The sequence below is a fragment of the Homalodisca vitripennis genome, chromosome 4, assembly GCF_021130785.1.
Source record: "Homalodisca vitripennis isolate AUS2020 chromosome 4, UT_GWSS_2.1, whole genome shotgun sequence".
In the NCBI taxonomy this organism is placed as follows: domain Eukaryota; kingdom Metazoa; phylum Arthropoda; class Insecta; order Hemiptera; family Cicadellidae; genus Homalodisca; species Homalodisca vitripennis.
In genome coordinates, this window is record NC_060210.1 from 22,835,686 (window position 1) to 22,855,833 (window position 20,148).

Genomic DNA, 20,148 nt, shown 5'->3' on the forward strand with positions numbered 1-20,148 from the left:
ATTAAAAATTATTAGCGCTGTTTGAATGTATCTCACATTGATGCTCGGTCACATATCATAGACCATTACTATTACACGTTCACAACACACCATGGAGCGTGTAACGTGTTACTATGTGGGATGTTGTAAACAGACGCAGTAAACAGTGATCAGCGCTGTTTGAATATATCTCACATTGATGCTCGGTCACATATCATAGACCCTTACTATTACACCATGGAGCTTGTAACGTGTTACTATGTGGAATGTGTAAACAGACGCATTAAAAATTATTAGCGCTGTTTGAATGTATCTCACATTGATGCTCGGTCACATATCATAGACCATTACTATTACACGTTCACAACACACCATGGAGCGTGTAACGTGTTACTATGTGGGATGTTGTAAACAGACGCAGTAAACAGTGATCAGCGCTGTTTGAATATATCTCACATTGATGCTCGGTCACATATCATAGACCCTTACTATTACACCATGGAGCTTGTAACGTGTTACTATGTGGAATGTGTAAACAGACGCATTAAAAATTATTAGCGCTGTTTGAATAAGAATAAGAATAAGAATAAGAATAAGAATAAGAATAAGAATAAGAATAAGAATAAGAATGTATTTATTCCATCATCAAATAACAAAGGTAAACATATGTAAAAAAACTTGGAATGACTAGTCACCGCATCAAGTAAAGGTGACTAGCACAATGAAAATAAACAAGAACTTCTTACATCAAACAGTCTAAATATTACTTATAACCTAGCGGTCCGCTGCAGTGTCAGCACTTATTTATTTAACTGAACCAAAGTACACTTTACATTAATACGAGTAAGTAAAATAAACTAAGTAAACTATTCACTTCATTAAGTAACCTCGTCAGTAGGTGAACTAAAAACATCCAATACATTAAATAAAGCCAAACAATTGAATACTTAAAAATATTTACACAAACGCATATAAACTCTATTCCATATATCTACAATAGGAATTCGTTTTTAATTTTTATAATTATAGCTAATGTAATATTTCTACCAGGTCATTAATGTTGTCTTTATCAAACAGCCATGATTTTAATTTAATCTGAAATAGCCTTATGTTTTGACTGTTTTTTATGTCTATTGGTAAAATATTAAAAATTTTTGGGCCTAAAAATATAAATGTTTTTACTGAACATAGTTTTATTCACTTTTGGTCTAATGTATGTTACTTTAGAAGCTGCCCTGGTATAGAAGCGAAATTGTTTTGAACATTTATTTCCACTACGTATGTAAAACATTTTTAATACTTTAAAAATAAAAAGGTATTTCAGAGGCAGAATTTTTAGGAGGCGAAAATAGAGGCAAGGACGGTTCGTGTTTGGATTTAAATGTTATGATCCTTATAAAGTGTTTTTGTATGATTTCTAATGGATTTATTGTGGTATTGTTTGCTGCACCCCACACTTCTATACCATAAGTCAGTCTTGAGTGGATTAAGGCAAAATATAGCATACGTAAAAGGTCATCGGTTAAAAGATTTCTTAAATAATAGAACGTTCTTATATTTTTTCTTAATTGGGTCTGTAGATGATAGATGTGTTGCTTCCATGAAGCGTTTTCGTCTAGAATTACGCCCAGATATTTTATATGAGTTACTTGACTAATAATCGGGCAGGGACAGTTATCATTGATTGAGCAATTTAAATAATCGTGATATTTTAAAGTATTAGGGAAAGAGTATTGTTTTAGGTCAAAATTAATAAAGTTTGTTTTTTCAGCATTTATTTTCATTCTGTTGTTAATACACCAGGTTCCCAAGGACTGCAAATCTTCATTAATGTCGACCCATATGTTTTCCCAACTTTTCTTGGAGTAATGGATGGCAACGTCATCGGCAAATGCTATTATTTTACCCTTGAATGGAACATTCATTAAATCATTTATGAAAATTAAAAATAGTGTTGCAGACAGTACCGATCCCTGTTTGAATGTATCTCACATTGATGCTCGGTCACATATCATAGACCATTACTATTACACGTTCACAACACACCATGGAGCGTGTAACGTGTTACTATGTGGGATGTTGTAAACAGACGCAGTAAACAGTGATCAGCGCTGTTTGAATATATCTCACATTGATGCTCGGTCACATATCATAGACTCTTACTATTACACCATGGAGCTTGTAACGTGTTACTATGTGGAATGTGTAAACAGACGCATTAAAAATTATTAGCGCTGTTTGAATGTATCTCACATTGATGCTCGGTCACATATCATAGACCCTTACTATTACACCATGGAGCTTGTAACGTGTTACTATGTGGGATGTTGTAAACAGACGCAGTAAACAGTGATCAGCGCTGTTTGAATATATCTCACATTGATGCTCGGTCACATATCATAGACTCTTACTATTACACCATGGAGCTTGTAACGTGTTACTATGTGGAATGTGTAAACAGACGCATTAAAAATTATTAGCGCTGTTTGAATGTATCTCACATTGATGCTCGGTCACATATCATAGACCCTTACTATTACACGTTCACAACACACCATGGAGCTTGTAACGTGTTACTATGTGGGATGTTGTAAACAGACGCAGTAAACAGTGATCAGCGCTGTTTGAATATATCTCACATTGATGCTCGGTCACATATCATAGACTCTTACTATTACACCATGGAGCTTGTAACGTGTTACTATGTGGAATGTGTAAACAGACGCATTAAAAATTATTAGCGCTGTTTGAATGTATCTCACATTGATGCTCGGTCACATATCATAGACCCTTACTATTACACGTTCACAACACACCATGGAGCGTGTAACGTGTTACTATGTGGGATGTTGTAAACAGACGCAGTAAACAGTGATCAGCGCTGTTTGAATATATCTCACATTGATGCTCGGTCACATATCATAGACTCTTACTATTACACCATGGAGCTTGTAACGTGTTACTATGTGGAATGTGTAAACAGACGCATTAAAAATTATTAGCGCTGTTTGAATGTATCTCACATTGATGCTCGGTCACATATCATAGACCCTTACTATTACACCATGGAGCTTGTAACGTGTTACTATGTGGGATGTTGTAAACAGACGCAGTAAACAGTGATCAGCGCTGTTTGAATATATCTCACATTGATGTTCGGTCACATATCATAGACCATTACTATTACACGTTCACAACACACAATGGAGCGTGTAACGTGTTACTATGTGGAATGTTGTAAACAGACGCAGTAAACAGTGATCAGCGCTGTTTGAATATATCTCACATTGATGCTCGGTCACATATCATAGACTCTTACTATTACACCATGGAGCTTGTAACGTGTTACTATGTGGGATGTTGTAAACAGACGCATTAAACAGTGATCAGCGCTGTTTGAATGTATCTCACATTGATGCTCGGTCACATATCATAGACTCTTACTATTACACCATGGAGCTTGTAACGTGTTACTATGTGGGATGTTGTAAACAGACGCAGTAAACAGTGATCAGCGCTGTTTGAATATATCTCACATTGATGTTCGGTCACATATCATAGACCCTTACTATTACACCATGGAGCTTGTAACGTGTTACTATGTGGAATGTTGTAAACAGACGCAGTAAACAGTGATCAGCGCTGTTTGAATATATCTCACATTGATGCTCGGTCACATATCATAGACCCTTACTATTACACCATGGAGCTTGTAACGTGTTACTATGTGGAATGTGTAAACAGACGCATTAAAAATTATTAGCGCTGTTTGAATGTATCTCACATTGATGCTCGGTCACATATCATAGACCCTTACTATTACACCATGGAGCTTGTAACGTGTTACTATGTGGGATGTTGTAAACAGACGCAGTAAACAGTGATCAGCGCTGTTTGAATATATCTCACATTGATGCTCGGTCACATATCATAGACCCTTACTATTACACCATGGAGCTTGTAACGTGTTACTATGTGGGATGTTGTAAACAGACGCAGTAAACAGTGATCAGCGCTGTTTGAATATATCTCACATTGATGCTCGGTCACATATCATAGACCCTTACTATTACACCATGGAGCTTGTAACGTGTTACTATGTGGAATGTGTAAACAGACGCATTAAAAATTATTAGCGCTGTTTGAATGTATCTCACATTGATGCTCGGTCACATATCATAGACCCTTACTATTACACCATGGAGCTTGTAACGTGTTACTATGTGGAATGTTGTAAACAGACGCAGTAAACAGTGATCAGCGCTGTTTGAATGTATCTCACATTGATGCTCGGTCACATATCATAGACTCTTACTATTACACCATGGAGCTTGTAACGTGTTACTATGTGGAATGTTGTAAACAGACGCATTAAACAGTGATTAGCGCTGTTTGAATGTATCTCACATTGATGCTCGGTCACATATCATAGACCCTTACTATTACACCATGGAGCTTGTAACGTGTTACTATGTGGAATGTTGTAAACAGACGCATTAAACAGTGATCAGCGCTGTTTGAATATATCTCACATTGATGCTCGGTCACATATCATAGACCCTTACTATTACACCATGGAGCTTGTAACGTGTTACTATGTGGGATGTTGTAAACAGACGCATTAAACAGTGATTAGCGCTGTTTGAATATATCTCACATTGATGCTCGGTCACATATCATAGACCCTTACTATTACACCATGGAGCTTGTAACGTGTTACTATGTGGAATGTTGTAAACAGACGCATTAAAAATTATTAGCGCTGTTTGAATGTATCTCACATTGATGCTCGGTCACATATCATAGACCCTTACTATTACACCATGGAGCTTGTAACGTGTTACTATGTGGAATGTTGTAAACAGACGCATTAAACAGTGATCAGCGCTGTTTGAATATATCTCACATTGATGCTCGGTCACATATCATAGACTCTTACTATTACACCATGGAGCTTGTAACGTGTTACTATGTGGGATGTTGTAAACAGACGCAGTAAACAGTGATCAGCGCTGTTTGAATATATCTCACATTGATGCTCGGTCACATATCATAGACCATTACTATTACACGTTCACAACACACCATCGAGCTTGTAATATTTTACTGTGTGGAATCTTCAGTCGATTGCATTACAATCTTTACATATTATTATTCATGATTTTGTTAGCATTTAAATTTCTTTTTTTAATTTAATCTATAGAAAAGACTGTTACATAATTATTTTTTATATCAAAATGAGTTGTGGCACCCTTCACGGCAATATATGTTGCGAATATTGGACATGCAGAGTTCTTTCGACGCCCATTCAGACTTATGGTGTTAATCCAATAAAAATTATCAAAGGTATAAGCGTTAACGACGATCCACACAATAGAGTGGGTAAATATATTCTTACATTGACTCATGAACATAGCCTGTCCCTCATGATGTGACGCCATGTATCCTCGTGTTAACATAACCATCTATACGGTTTGATCTCGTCTAGTGGTATCCCGAGAGAACATTAAATGTCAGGAGAGACAAGGATATGTTCTGGGATATTTCTCCTTACTATACTACACTCGGTTTCCCAGTCGTGGAGTATTTATTATCGTTTATTTTTGAGTTCGTCCTTTAAGTAAAGTACACGTGTCTTATTTTACCAGGCGAAGAGGGTCACGAAGCCCTCCCTAACACTTAACCTGGAGGCTGTAACACAACCTGATTTTAGTGGCTGAGACTTAGCGAAGCTTAACACTCGCAGGACTTGAAAAATTCCATTTCTTTATGTCTCTTCATACGACATCTCGAGAGCGAGACTTGGAATTTAGCATGAAGCCATTTCAATACAGGCAGCATCATGTTCGATGATGGAGCGTATCATCTAATGTAATTTGGTTTGAATTTAGCAAACTTTTTAGACTGTCTTATAATATGGTTTCATGGTGGCGACTATAAAATATAAAAATAATTAAATTTATAAACAGAATAATAATAAATAGAAAATAATATGACATTTTAACACTTAATATAGTAACACATGGAAGGCATAGAATTGACATTTTGCATACAAACTAGCGAAATATTTTACGTGTTATGGGGCATTGCATACGCATATCTTGTACACATTATATATTTACAAACAGAGTGTCCATCTTACCTGTGTCATCTACTGTACACAAATAACACCTTCAGCACAAATGGGGAACATGTACTTTTCAATCACAATTAAAAATATGAATTTTGAATTTATAATTTTACAATTTTATGGCCAACTATATATTTCTTATGGAACATTCTATATTTATGAAATTTTCAATATAAAGTAAATTTTTAAACAATTTAAAATTACAATAACCACTTTTAATTATTTGTTACGAAACTATAGACTATCACATGTAAACATTTACATGTTTAAGCACATTGTGTAAGTAAGTTTAAATATACTAAAACAGCAAATGACGTTATTGTTAAATGAACTATTAGTATGGTGTAAAATGTGTAATAAGACTTTAAAGTAAATTGACAAATCATCGAGTAGGAGAGTAAAAGTTAAATATTAAAGATTTTATGTCTGTCACAGTCGAAAAACGAGGAAGGTAGTTGTTTGCAAGGTATCCTTACTAATATTGGACCTGGTACTAAATAGGTTAAATAACAATAACGTTATTGCTTTCTTATTACATTTAGGATTAAATAAACAATGGAAATTAAATATGGCAAATCATTCCATTTTACAAAATTATAGTTAACTGTGTATTGTACAGTTCTATAGAAATAGATAAAGTATCTATTCCTCCAGAATTATTCAATTCAACTATAGAACTCTACTATTTTCGTAAGGAATCCATGTGCATTTGTTTATATTACGAGTCAGCAAATTAACTGGATGTAATATAAACAATACCATGTGGATAAACTGGAGTTAAATTAAACTCTTTACATTGTCTTGTTTACTCCATTTCTGAATAACTTATACTCGTACTTTATTTTCCATTGCTTTCCTTGTTTATTATTTTTTAATTTTTTCCTGCCATAACTTAATCTAATTAAAACTTAACTATACGTATCTTCCTCTCAGAAAGTTAAATTTAAATATATATATAATGTTTAAACACAGTTAAACACCTAAAAACAATTTAACCACGTTTTACAACACTGGTTTATGGTAGTTTTGTTCAGTTTTCATTTTACTCCAAATACTGAAACGTTCTTCTTCTCGAAACAGTCATATTCATAGATGCCTACATTTTCTCTTTTTACTTTAGACCTCATTGAATCCAAACTAAATGACTAAATACATTGTATTTTAAGATAAATTAGTACTGTTTATATCTGTATTGCCCTCCACATGTATTTTCATTTATTTTCTTCTTGTTGGGAAATTATGAACGTTTGTATATATTTAGGATTATTGAAAGAGAAAATAAAAAAATTCTTGTTCAGTGAGTACACAAGTATTTCATTTCAAAAGCTGTCAAGAATAAATTTTCTTTAAGTTACTTCCTTTTGAAAATATAGGTTGTTTCATAACAATTTTTAAAGTGGCCACCACGTTAGAAACTGGCGTCATAGATTTAAATTTAAATGTTTAATTGTCTCTGAAAAGCACGTAAACTAAAGTACCATTTAAAATTTTCCATATATGCATATATAAATTATCCTGTTTGTAAATAGATCTAATATAGTTTACGTGGAACCACCCTCTCAATCTCCTTCCCCTTCCTTTGTCCCGAAGGTAAGATATACACAAGAACCAATCTTCGCAGACAGAAGCGCCCCGTCCCGCCTCTTTACTCTGTGAGCCGGGGCTGGGGCTGGGGCAATAACTGAATCAGATGAGTAATTTACACCCGCGTGTTTTCACTGGATGAGTAAGGCTTATAAAGTCGAGGCTATATGAGTAATACATCCTCCTTACAAGACGACTTTACCTGATACACGCGTTTCAGTATTTTTGTGTTACATCTTAGAATATTACTTTGAAATTTTTAACAATTTGTAATCACGCTTTCAAGCTCTTTTTTAATTTATTATAAGATCGACTATTAATTTAAATATTCGCTATTTGGAATCAAGGGAAAGCCCCCTATTTATTAATTTTGAAATTGGCTCTCAGTATGAACACATTCATGTCCCATCACACATCACATCATCACATGGACCAATTTTGAACAACACATTTGAACAAATTTTGATTCGGTTTGATGGTACCTTATAATTTTTGTTCGAAAACTAGTCTCAGACGGATTTTCTATCAGAAATTATAATTATGGTCAAATCGAATTGGCTCAATCTACGTTAACTACACAATTTGAATGATTTTTGTAAGGCATTTCAAAACGGCACATTCTTAATACATTAAACACGTCGATTGTTATGTATAGTAAACTAAAATTGAAGGATTAATTGTGGAATATGTCATCAATTAAATGAAATTCTATAAGAAAGAACAACAAATAAATATACCTGTAAAGACAACATTTTCACGTAATAATTTTCAATGTTAAAATGTTTAGGCTAACAAATGTTGAATTTTATCTTAATCATGCTTTATTTATATGAAAAGCAATTTTTAAAGAATTCCACTTACACGACATTTACACAGTTACAAGTTAAAAATGAATGCATGCATAAACATATTAAAAAAATATTTCAGTTTTATTTCTGAAGTGCAGCTGAAAGAATGCAAAAATAAATGATATCTAAATTTGGACCTTAGTGTATACGAAATGCCAGAAATGTTCTGCATAGAAAATGTGATCCATTTCTTATCAATTATTTTTTAACGTTTGGGTAAGGAAAGAAAAGCAGGTTTCGGATATTTGCAACCGTTAATTAGCACAACATAATACTAGGTTTCAAGGATTTTAATGTACGGACTGCTCTTCAGGTGCCAAAAACCTTAAGACTTAGTAAGGATATGAGACGTTTTCTCAGCTTATCTGATGTGTAGGGATATTTTGTTCTGTGCAGTAAAATGTTGGTACTTGCCGTAGTAACTTGGACTTCCAGGTATATGTTTGAGTTTTTAACTTACGTTTTGTTCAGCTCCAGTTCGCCTTTCACTTAGCCCAGCGTCTGTAAACTGACGATGTTGAAACTTTAATTAATTGTAGAAACTAGATGTAATCAATAGTGCATTTGATGAGACAATGAGAATACCTCCTTACCTAGATTACGCTACATTTTGTATTCTAGTTGACACTGATGTCGAAACTATGCAAAGAGATCGTGTTAAGCTTCTTTACTGCCGAAATGTTTTAGATGTCTTTAGATAAACATGACTCCAGGAATCAAGTGTGTGACAGCGTCAGATTCCAGAAGTTGCACCAAGAGGAAAATGAACTGGAGCAAACTCAACATTCACACTGAATCAACCCTCCCCATCATGGCTAAGCTATGTGCATCTTGTTCGATTGTCAACTATGGCTTCAATTTAGTCACCACATATTGTCTAGTTTTATATTTTCGCGCATGCTTAACAAACTTAAGGGTTTGGCACCTAAAGAAGTGGGTTGACTTCGATTCTCGAAATGAAGTGTTCCATTATTGTGACATTAACAATAACAAATGTTATAAATACTTTTATTCTTTAATCATCTAACTTCAAAAATAACATTAAAAAAATGCTGTATTTAAACTTTCACAAAATTGAACTTTACGGTGTTTACAAAAAGGTTTAAGAGACGTGTCAATTAATTTATATGTAATTATGTGTAATATATTTATGTGTATATTAATTTATATAATATTATTTTTTGCCACCCGTACACTTCTCACAATGGTAAATGATCTTCGGCGACAGTTTCTTGGACGAGTGGAGTCCTGAGCACTGGAAATGGACGGTATCCCCGCACCCATTACACTTGACCACATCCTGTCCACTGACCGCTCCTATGGGGACATTACACTTGGAGCAGGTTCCCAACATCGTGAGTCGTTGGGCTGTATCTGCCAACTGTGAGAAAACATCTCTTATCTTATCGGCATCTACTATCTCACACTGATAACACCTTTATCTTGACGTTTTATCGAGATTGTAGTGTTAATAGTTGACTTTGGAATGTTGAGGTAGTTCCACAGTAATAAATTAGCCATATATAATTTCGGCCTGGCAGGTCGATATATTGACACTGTTAAAACAAGTAATGGTGAAGCGATCTAGTTAGATACAGGGTGTAAATGTACCTGGCACGCCTGTATATATTCCAAACAGATTGAGATATCGATGTACAACCTTCACCATACTTATTACAATCCTTTTTTTACTTCTTGAATTATAAAAAAAATTCTCCCCCTTTTCAAAAGAGAGTACGGGGTGGGGGGTTACTTTACATTTTTAAATTACAACCCATATCTTGTGACATGTCATTTTAAAGGTCTGTACCATCGAAAAACAGTGGCAATAACAGATTCTTTGCTCATCACTTTTGCTAGGAACGTTGTAGAGATAATTTATTCATGCCATTTATGGCCAGTAAATCCATTTAAATAATCAGAGCGTTTCTATTAAGTAGGCCGTTAAAATGATATGTCACAAGATAGGGGTTGCAATTTGAAACTTTAAAGTTACCCCCAAGTACTCCCTTTTGAAAAGGGGAGGGGATTTTTATAAGTGAAAAAAATTCGAAACAGTATTTTAATAAGTATGGTGAAGGTTGTAAATTGATATCTCAATCTGTTTGGAATATATCCAGGGGTATCAGGACTTAATTTACTCCCAGTAGCAGAATTTTGGGTGATTTCCTTAGTTTAGAATTAAAATTATATCGTATCTTGAATAAGATTATATTATATCTTGAAAAGTGTAAAATTATTGCTCAAAATGTGTGTGCAATATATTTTGAGTTATATAGAAGAAAATACATGTTTTAACAATGAATTTTGAAAACTTTGTGACGATATATAACTTTGCTGTTTATTTATTTATATTTTGTAATTTAACGTTATATTATAGTATATTTTATCAAGAAAAAGGTGCTCACTTTAGGCAGTCAACGGATCATAATCTGAATGAAAAAGATTGACATTGAATTAGAAGCTACTGTACCTTATGGTCCGCGTAAAAAAAAAAACCAGCAGATAATGGTAAACAAAGCTAAAAACGAATCTGCCCTGAATTGTGTATGTACCTCGTGTTTGTGTAGTATATAAAAAGCATTAGGTGTAGCTGAAAATATAGCAGATTTAAACCACCTTTAAAACACATAGAGTCTGATACGCTCTGATTATTTAAATGGATTTACTGGCCATAAACGTCCTATAGATACTGTTTAGCTGTTGCACAATAGCCCCAGTATGGTCCACTTCATTAAGTCATTATTACAGTGGCAGAGCTATTGTTATGGCGCTTATATAATGGGGCTTCCCTTGTGTGATATACTCTGTACAGTAATCGACTGTCAATTTATTCATCCTCTTGTACTTCGTACCTCTCTTGCAGTAGAAGCTTTTTTGTCAGCGAATGATTTGTTGTAGAAAAAATATGTAACGCAGAGGTATTATTGTATTTTCCTCCATATTTTTTAGTATTCTCGGAATTCTTGAATCTTCAGAAACGTTTCTTTATCAATACGTGTGGTGCTCATGTTTGTACACGAACAGAGGTCACACAATTGTAGCACAGATAGAGACATACACTGCTTTAACATCGACGACCTTAGTGTTGGATTCAAAATGGAAGAATTTAATAAATATTTAAAGAATATTAATGTATAGTAATTTATTGGTGATATTTCATACCTTGACAAAATCAAAATAACCTTGACATACACAAAATAGTTATCTCGATGACAGTTGACGGGAAACATTTGTCAGGTTGCCAGGATATTTAAAATCGATATATCCAAATATCCATCTTTTGGATTTCTCATTAGCTTATGAAACAGTATACATATATAAAATATTAAACAATGATTTTAAACCGTATACAAATTCACCCTTCCTTTAAAATATAACTAAATGCTGTTTGACCCAAACTTTTACACATATATTAATATTTTTATTTAATTTTAATTTAAAAAATCTTTTATTAAGCTTTATTCAGCTGACAATTGTTTTGAATTGTAAAATGTTTATAATATTTCAAATTGTTGATTCACATCTGATCACATCGCAACTTTGATTTTGAAAGGTCTCTTGTGAAAAAAAATAAAATAATTGGATAATTGTAACTTTTCTTTTATCAATTAATAGATAATGGAGAATAATGTTTAGCAGAACAATAAAGTTTGTGATAGATAAAAAAGTAAGTGACTTTGTGTCGTCGGTAAAACTTGAGTTGTTCATTGTTGCCATGCAAGGCGCACGGTTTCAATTCCCATTTGGGGTATTTTACCGACAAATGTTCGGGGAGGAAAATCGCCATCCATCGCAGGATGAAAGTCTCCAAAGAGGAAATACCTACCTTTACATCAGAAATATGAATCCCAATATTGTATTACAGAAATAAGATTTTGTTTAGGTATTGAAAGTAACATCGGGCTTGAACGATCAAAGCAGATGTCAATGTGACATTATTGGCTCTCTGCGCCATTCTCTGAATAAAGTCTCATATAGACGGGAGCCTATCTGCTGCTTTCATCGGCCTTCCTCCCCTCGCTGTCTTTTACACACACACTGATGGGATTGGCTCATTCAAACTGATGAATAGATATGTGTAATATAATTATATCATGTCGATTTGTTAAAGAAATTACTTTTACACAACTCCCGTGGTTCTTTATAATTGATTGCTCTTTCTTGATTATTATGAAATGGCAAATTATTTATGAGATTTCAGAAAGTTGATAGTAAATAAATACAAACATAAGTACATAATTACAAAATAAAATAAAACCATGAGAATTTTTAGTTTGTGTTTTCAAATGGCAAGAAAGTTGACAGTGTGATGATTTTGGGATTTGAAAAATGTAAATCTTGGAAACCAGAAAAAACGTAGATTATACAATTTAGAAAACGTGCTTAGTTGCTGTGTAGCAGCGTAGTATTACATTTTGTGACACGTTACCAACACATCGTATGAAGTTTTCAATGGTCTCGTTTGTTTGACAAAATTAAAATGTCAATTTAATCTCTAAAGCCGACCTCCTAGAGCCAGATATTTCAAAGACAATTGTTGACTATAATGACTTGTGACAAATTGTGACTTTAAAACCCCATCCACGCTTTTGCTAGTTTCGTTGTAGAGATGTGTTGTTCATTTCATTGTGCTTCCATTTAATAAACCTTTAAAATGATATTTCAATTTCAATCTTTTTATTGTCGTAGACATGTATTACATGTATGACAAAAGTCAGTAGTACATTATTAATAAATAACATATAAAAATACAATATAAAATACATGTCATAAGATAGGGGGTTGCAATTTGAAAAGTTAAAGTGACCCTCCTATAATTCCCATTTGAAAAAGGGGGGCTTTTTTACCCTCCAAAAAGTCTAAAATAGTATTTAAATAGGTGTGATCAAAACTTTTCATCGATATCTCAATCCGTTTAAAATATATCCAGGTGTATCAGGACTTAAATTTACACCCTGAATAGTATATTTATAGTTCTGGTTGTATATATTAAAACCTAATTATTAACTATGTTCTATTCATAGTATATGTCCTTAAGCAATCCACATTTTTATTTCGATGGAAGATTACTAAACTGTATTTAAAAAACCTAAATAATGTAATTATAGTTTTTGAAAAAAATATACGTCATCAAACATTTATCTAAATTATTCAAATCATGTAACAATGAAATATTACAATCACTTACATTATATATGTTCATAACCAAGAGAGAACAGCAGAAGGTAAAATGGAGACCAGGTTAGAAATCTCTTACTTCTAGTTAAAATTTTAAGTCGTTAAGCCTGGAAACCCTTGGGTCGACATCAATATTATTTTTGATTTGTTGTGGGGTAAATTTGAGTTACCCTCCAACTGCATGAATGGTAGAGGTGAAAATTCCCTACCAACACAAAAGCATAATCCATGCTCTTTAAACGTTCACTAAAGTAAAACAGTTCTTTATCTGAAAATGTTTACAATATTTATCTGCCAGTTGTCTGCCTGATGCAAAGAGGGAGACTAGATTTATAAACGTGAGATAAGATTAGAATCTTATCTCTATTACAGACACTTGGCAACTGCATTTACGTCTTATAATTCTGTCATTTCGACAGAGATTAAAAGACATTTATTTGCACTCGCGTTGTATGACTTTAGTTCCGCCAGATCCAGAATAATCGAGGCGTTATATTCTGGAAATCACGTATTTCGACATTTAAAACGTCGTCCCGTACAGTTAACTGGGAGTGGCAGTTTGATAATAGTGTTTCCAGTGCATTTCCGTGCACCTTGTAATCTCCATGACAACCGAGGCGCGTCAGGTGTCAATACTGCATCAGACGGGTGTTGACACATCCGGAGAGACGTGTCACTGCTGACACTGACTTTCAATATAAACACGTCATTTACACGTTTACAAGTATTTCCAAATTTTTCATCCAAACGGCTTTATCAGAGGCACTAACCTGTTAACAGTAGATTTCGCGTTACCTGCTTTCGATGTTTCCGCTTTATCGGTAAATATTAATTGTAGTTGAGTATTACACCAATGTCATGAATTTGATAGTAATTGGCATTATATAGTCGTGTATGTACCACCCTTTACTTAGCATGTGTCCATTGCTGTATGCGAATACTCTCAGACTTATCACACACTCACTATATCCAGCTAGGAAAAGAGTTAATGTAGTACAAAAAATTAAATTAAATTATATTAATATTTCTTTATTGAGGTGTAATTAGGACTTCAAGGCCTTTCTTACGTACAACCTCATTACTGTAAGACAACTTTGAAACATAACGTTACGCTACTGTAGTATTCAAAAATCCGTAAATTTTCACGGATGAGAGAATATTACACCACTATTAACTGGTACTATGGTTGTAAGATGAATCTAGAGAGAAATATAAGGCAATTTATTTGCTCCATCTCGAAATATTGTCCAATATGCCAGAGCACGCTACGTGTAACAGAATGAAGAACATCCCACAGAGGAACTTGTACCATCTCCGAACTCGAAGTTGCCTTTGTAAAAAGTTTTAGAAATGAAGACTCGTGCCAAAAGTCTGTAACATTCTATAAGTCTATAACATAATTAGTTCTCCAGATATCCTCCTCAATGATCTTGCTTCGTTAAAGATCAACCAAATCCATGGATGCACGTGCAATATAATCTAACATTCTATAAGTCTATAACATAATTAGTTCTCCAGATATCCTCCTCAATGATATTGCTTCGTTAAAGATCAACCAAATCCATGGATGCACGTGCAATATAATCTAACATTCTATAAGTCTATAACATAATTAGTTCTCCAGATATCCTCCTCAATGATATTGCTTCGTTAAGGATCAACCAAATCCATGGATGCACGTGCAATATAATCTAACATTCTATAAGTCTATAACATAATTAGTTCTCCAGATATCCTCCTCAATGATATTGCTTCGTTAAAGATCAACCAAATCCATGGATGCACGTGCAATATAATCTAACATTCTATAAAGTCTATAACATAATTAGTTCTCCAGATATCCTCCTCAATGATATTGCTTCGTTAAAGATCAACCAAATCCATGGATGCACGTGCAATATAATCTAACATTCTATAAGTCTATAACATAATTAGTTCTCCAGATATCCTCCTCAATGATATTGCTTCGTTAAAGATCAACCAAATCCATGGATGCACGTGCAATATAATCTAACATTCTATAAGTCTATAACATAATTAGTTCTCCAGATATCCTCCTCAATGATATTGCTTCGTTAAAGATCAACCAAATCCATGGATGCACGTGCAATATAATCTAACATTCTATAAGTCAGTCTATAACATAATTAGTTCTTCAGATATCCTCCTCAATGATATTGCTTCGTTAAAGATCAACCAAATCCATGGATGCACGTGCAATATAATCTAACATTCTATAAGTCTATAACATAATTAGTTCTCCAGATATCCTCCTCAATGATATTGCTTCGTTAAAGATCAACCAAATCCATGGATGCACGTGCAATATAATCTAACATTCTATAAGTCTATAACATAATTAGTTCTCCAGATATCCTCCTCAATGATATTGCTTCGTTAAAGATCAACCAAATCCATGGATGCACGTGCAATATAATCTAACATTCTATAAGTCTATAACATAATTAGTTCTCCAGATATCCTCCTCAATGATATTGCTTCGTTAAAGATCAACCAAATCCATGGATGCACGTGCAATATAATCTAACATTCTATAAGTCTATAACATAATTAGTTCTCCAGATATCCTCCTCAATGATATTGCTTCGTTAAAGATCAACCAAATCCATGGATGCACGTGCAATATAATCTAACTCGATATTGCCTATGTACAAATTATGTTTCATGCAATTAGCTCACTGTAGGTAGACAGACAGAATGGAATTTTGCCAGCCCCCTGAGTAATAGTCATTGTTAACACTGATTATTCAGCCAATAATTAAGATTGAATAGATCTTACATAAAACCTTCATTACTTTATGAAAGATAAAGTACTCGAATATTAACCAATAGTGGGCAAGTGCTCGGTTCCAGGAATTTGAACCACAATTAATTTTCCGCAGATAATTCTCCCCTCTCCCCCCTCACTGACAGGGTGTTCTAGACATGCCTACTCCAGTCTTGTGAATACAGTTTCTTGGTTTACGACCGGCTTCCTTCCCTCATCAGTCTCTCCGGCATCTCGTCATCCTGCGAGAAATTCTTCAACTTCATTTGTCAGGAATGTACAGTTCATTATTAAACAGGGGAGACCTTATGTCATTCACATGCCTGTCCGTCTCGGGCTAATGTCGGCTTATGCAAAAAAACTCTTTATAGGAATTTGTCATACTGACAAGTATACATATAGTCACGCTGCTCATTAGAGAATTTTTTATTATTATCTAGGTGTGTCTCTATTATACATTAATTTAACGTGTCATTAATAGTTTACTGAAATTTATGTATACAATAATAAGTTATATTTATTATAAGAGGTTAGTAGACGTGAGTGTCCAGAATGCTTGTGATAATAATATACAAGCGTTGTCGTATATTTTTCAGAGATGATCAATAGTCAATGAAAAAATCCTACTCTCGAATCAAGAGGTTGGATACCAAAGTTTAAAAGTTAACCAAACAATAACTATTTCATAACTTCAGTATTCATTTACTGAGTTTAAATTTCACAACTTGAGCCAGGAAAAGAATATTAAACCACCTAGAACAGAACCTGCATTGTAAATGTTTCTAATTTTAAACCAGCGTAATTTGTTAAAGAATGGACCCTTTGAGGTCGGATTTGTGGCATTGTATTCTACTAATACAATGTATATGATGTAATATACATTTTACATATACATATACATTTTAATATGATGTACTACCCGACCTATGCTCTCATTTAATATTTCCTACTGACTCCTTGCGAGCCATCCCCCTATAATGACAAAAATTGTAGTTACTTCAAAAAGTACATTTATAGGTGCTGTAATGATGTACCAAGTTTTATAGCTTTTCCTGTAATCTTTCGGGAGTTATCAAGCCCGCGCGGGCTTTTTTTACACCTTGTATGTTTTTAGGTAAGTTAAAATCGAGCGGGTTAATTCGCTTTGAACAATTTCCTACCTGAAAATTTGCAATTTCGTAACGTGTTTTCCACGAAGCAAACACTTTTCTGATAAGTTAAATAAACATTTCCTGTATTATTAATATATTTCTGGATTCAATAGCTCTACATTTTACAAGTACGATTACGTTTTATTGAGATTCAGTCGATCACTACTTGGCTATTTAATGCCACGATTAATGTGAATTTGGTTACTGCTTAGCCATTGTGACTTTAACACATTGTGTGCGGACAGACACAGGGAACAGCAAACAATATGTTGCTATCCTTAATATATGTCTAGCAGCACAAAACAAGACAGCACCAGTGAACTATGGCGTCAGGGCTCACAGAGCAGGGTGAATTACGGGATACGGAGCACTGTATGGTTGGTAACACTGACAGGGAGCTATTATGTGGAACCAAATTAATCTTTCATTGAACTGGCACATGGTAAGATATTAAATGGAGAACCGAATAGCAATTATACCTTTTTGATCAATAAAATAGCAAAAAAACGTGTTTAGCCAGAAAAGAAATATTTTTGTGCATTTAAACAAAAAATAAATATTTTGTATTTAGTTGTGAATTCATTGAAGAATGAGTTCTTGTTCATACAAATTTTCCTATAAGTTTAAATTTATTCGACAAGTCCTTCTGATGATGGAATTTTTGAAGCCCTTGTGGAATGAATTCAAAATGTAGATATTTTGTGTGATTTTTCACTTCAATAAGCTGTGAGTATTTGATTAAAAAATAAAATGCGATTAATTTTAATTCTTACACTACGAATAACTGTTCTCAAAGAAGTGATAATTTTTTTCCGATGGTTTAAACACTAGTTTTTATTAATTCAAACGTAAATTAATTTTCTTATTTGAATGAGAACAATAAGAGGTTGATCTACAATAGTTGTAACTAATACCAAAATCTGTTAGTTCACATCGTGACGAAACATTATTTACACAACTTCTTGAAATCTTCCACCCGAGCTGTGGAAAATTCCACTCCCTCAACTCACCTTTATAGACGACTTATTATTATCGGTAGTTTCGGTTTAACAGCTGTTGACTAAACATACTCTCTGCTGTGAGGGCGATATATTACAAGACGATAATTGTGTAAGCGACGTTTCGATGCGTTGTGAGCTGGGAGACAGTCGTATCAGTATTGACACAGGCCGCTTAATACTATGAAAAAGCGTTAAAACGATTATATTAATTGACATACTGGAAATGTGAACCAGCAAAACATTTTTTTATCAATCTGTACATTATAGTCGTAGATAAATTAAACTAAATAGTTTACTGAACCGGTGGTTCAATCTATGTTTGGGTGGGATACTACTCTGTTTTTAGTAGCAGGTCTTTAAGGGGAAAAAAATGTTAGAACTGTTTTATAATTGATCATTCCTCTATGGTTCGCAAGCTGTTAAAACCATATTTAGGGCCATCATATAATCAGGCCAAATGGACGAGTACATAAAAGATGACTATAAAAAAATATTTATTTACATATGAAAATATTAATTCCGTTAAGAAATATTGAAAAATAGAAGTTTCATTTCTCAAATTATACTTAATTACAAAAGTAAAATTTGTCTAAAGTCAATAATAATTAAAACCCATGTAATTCCATAAAGGTAAAAATTATTGTAAACTGTAACAGTTTTAATTATTATTATGTCTTCAGCCATTTTAATTTAGCTGTAGCTACAAATTTATTATATAATTTACTGCTTTATATATCTATAATTCCTTGTGGAGTATTTTTTTATGTATTTTTCTGCTTTCAGAGCCATATTATATTTAAAACTTTGTAATAAAACGCTAACCTCGCCAATATTCGATTCGATTGCGCCACGTAATGCACCTAATTGAAGTTATGGCGTCCTCTAAAGTTTGAATCAACGAACTTATCATTAACGCAACACACTAATCAGGTAACACATTATTTCACAGTATCTCCTTCGTAACAAAGCTTACTTCACCAGCTAATTCTCAAGGGTTTAACTTGCCCTTACAGTCTCTGCTTAGGTAAATTACATCCAGTAGGGTGCATTATCAGTCAAGGAGGAATGTGGGGAGCTGTAACAGTAACATTAACGCTAACTGATAACACCGTGATAAGAGCAGAACAAACAAGACCCGAGCCTTCTGGGAGCTTAAGGTGGATGTGTTGAGTAGCACGACTAGGGTTGAGAACTAAGAACTAATTTCACATTTTAGATTTACATTCGCGTTTTCAATTTTGAACTAATGTACATGATATATAACAAAAATTCCGTAATATCCGTAGTAATTTTTGAAGACATTATGAAATTAGTAAATCTATAACAATGGGTGAAGTGAATAAAACCTAGCATTTGCTAAGTCTAAGAGATTTTTAAGCTACTGCTTGGTTTGGTGTGAATAAAAAGCTAGCAGTTGCTAGGGGGTAGGAGTTGCTAGGATTTTTCCGGAAACCTAGCACTTGCTTACAATACCGAGTGAATAAAA

At 33.7% G+C, this 20,148-nt stretch overlaps 1 protein-coding gene across 1 annotated transcript in view; it reads right to left on the reverse strand.

Annotated features, from left to right (window-relative positions):
• Positions 1-9,974, reverse strand: part of LOC124359032 — a 35,707-nt gene extending 25,733 nt beyond the window's left edge. The window contains exons 1-2 of the mRNA XM_046811381.1: positions 9,135-9,974; positions 9,002-9,049 (exon numbers count right to left, since the gene is read on the reverse strand). The gene's annotated coding sequence lies outside the window, so the exon portion shown is untranslated. The remainder of the gene's footprint in view (positions 1-9,001; positions 9,050-9,134) is intronic.
• Between the last annotated feature and the right edge of the window lie 10,174 nt (positions 9,975-20,148).